The 435-nt window shown below is 35.9% G+C and overlaps 1 protein-coding gene across 1 annotated transcript in view; it reads right to left on the bottom strand.

The window, feature by feature from the left end:
- LOC107631128 overlaps positions 1-435 on the bottom strand; it is a 4,649-nt gene that overhangs the window by 3,439 nt on the left and 775 nt on the right. The window lies entirely within an intron of this gene.

The raw sequence follows: 435 nt of genomic DNA, 5'->3' as shown, positions 1-435 counted from the left end.
AAAAGCCAAATGTCAATATCTACACAAATGACACAACTCTACCAGTAGCCCAGTAATGCTATAACTTGGTTCTAGGTTGCTTTCTTTTGTAGTTTCAAAATATATCTTACCTTTATTTTGCATTTTCATCCATTTAATGAATAATGTGTGTTTTAACTCAGGATGTACTTTTCTTTTTCTTGAAAATGTACAAGAAAAACTAAAACAAAAAAACAACGAAGAACCTATGATAGAAAACAAGGCTTCCAAATAGCGTATGCTCCTGTCCAGTACCATAAAAAACATACTAACACTAAATAATACTAAAGCGAAGTACCAGCAATCCAGCATCCACCAACACTTAATACCACCTTCGTATCACCTTGTATCTCACCAACGAGCCCCCTTTAGTGCTCATTGTTCTTCCCCGAATTTGCAGCAGCAACGAGAAAGGGA

This window comes from Arachis ipaensis, chromosome B03 (assembly GCF_000816755.2).
Source record: "Arachis ipaensis cultivar K30076 chromosome B03, Araip1.1, whole genome shotgun sequence".
NCBI classification, from domain to species: Eukaryota; Viridiplantae; Streptophyta; class Magnoliopsida; order Fabales; family Fabaceae; genus Arachis; species Arachis ipaensis.
Note: the sequence above shows the minus strand (reverse complement) of the source record. Positions and strands in the feature narration are given on the sequence as shown.